The sequence below is a fragment of the Neofelis nebulosa genome, chromosome 8, assembly GCF_028018385.1.
Source record: "Neofelis nebulosa isolate mNeoNeb1 chromosome 8, mNeoNeb1.pri, whole genome shotgun sequence".
NCBI classification, from domain to species: domain Eukaryota; kingdom Metazoa; phylum Chordata; class Mammalia; order Carnivora; family Felidae; genus Neofelis; species Neofelis nebulosa.
Genome location: NC_080789.1, coordinates 123,666,788 through 123,668,352, shown reverse-complemented (window position 1 = coordinate 123,668,352; position 1,565 = coordinate 123,666,788).

The window sequence follows — 1,565 nt, the reverse complement described above, 5'->3', positions numbered from 1 at the left end:
TTTGTTGAAGGGGATTCTTTTTAATTGCTAATTTAAGGAGCATCGTGAAAAAAGAAAATCACTCAAAAAAGAAAATGAGAAAAGATACGTACTAGCAGCATTAAGATAGTGCCGGGGAAAGACAACCCTTGAGAGACAAGATCCCACTGTTAGGACTTTTGATTAAATCAGACTATAGCCCATGTGGCCAGCTAGATGTGTACCATTCTGGGAGCACACCTATTGTTAAATTTCAATACTCCCTTGTAATGAGATAGATACCAGAAACATACTGGAAAAATTACCTAGCCACATAAGTTCAGGCTACATTATATACAAACTAAAGACAAATGTACCACCATACTGTCAAAAGCAGCATTGTGGGCATAGAAACCACTCCAAACTGGGACGCCTGGGTGGCTCAGTCAGTTAATTGACTCTCGATTTCGGCTCAGGTCACGATCTCATGGTTCATGGGTTCAAGCCCCAAGTCAGGCTCTGTGCTGACAGCAAGGAGCTTGTGGGAGTTTCTCTCTCCTTCTCTCTGCCCCTCCCCTGCTCGTACTCTCTCTCTCTCTAAATAAGTTAATTAATTAACATTAGAAAGAAAAGAAAAGAAAAGAAAAGAAAAGAAAAGAAAAGAAAAGAAAGAAAAAAAGAACCCCAAACCACCAGATTAGGAGTCATGGCTCATCTGTGTGCCTTTGAGTAATTTAACTTGTCTGGGTCACAGACGCCACCTTTTAAAATTCGTCCATCAATTTACCCAGTTTATCCAGTTGTTCAGCACACTTCCCCTTTGAAGTGCATTGGCACCTTTGTCCAAACCCGCTGGCCACATGAGAGTAGGACAATTTCTAGACTCTATTCTGATGCCATTGGCATAATGTCTTTGTTGCCATAATTTTAAAGCCTTGAAATCAAGACTTTAAATCGAGCCCCCCAACTTTGTTAGTTTGCAAAATTGTTTTGATTATCCTAGGTCCTTTGCATTTCCATGTAAATTTTTAGATCAGCTTGTAAGTTTTGACCCCAAAATGCTATATTTTGAAGGGGTTGCATTTATTGATGAAATCAGGGCAAAGGGATGCATTCACAAATATTGTTGCCCAACTGACAAACAGCAATATTTCATGGTTTTCAGTAAGGCAATTTTGCACAGTTTTGTTAAATTTATCTCCAAGAACTTTAAGATTTATGCTCTTGCAAATGATTTTTAAAATCCAATTTTCCAAGGGCTTGTTACCACTTAAAGAAATATATTTGATTTTTGCATATTGACCTTGTATGCTGAGAATTTGTTCATTCTAGTTGTTATTTTACATCTTCCCAAGGGTTTGCTTTTTTGAAGTTTCCCTTTCAAATGTTTTGTGAGTTCCCTTTTCCAGATTGAGAACATTTCCTTCTATTTCTAGTTTGCTGAAAGTTTGTAATTATAAATAGACGTCGAATTTTTCACATGCCTTTTTTAAGTCTATTTAATAATCATATAATTTTTTTTCTTTCTTCCGTTAATTCTCAGTTATAGTGCATATTGGTTTTTTTAGGGCTGCAGGCTAGGTGGCTTAAGCAACTAATGTTTATTT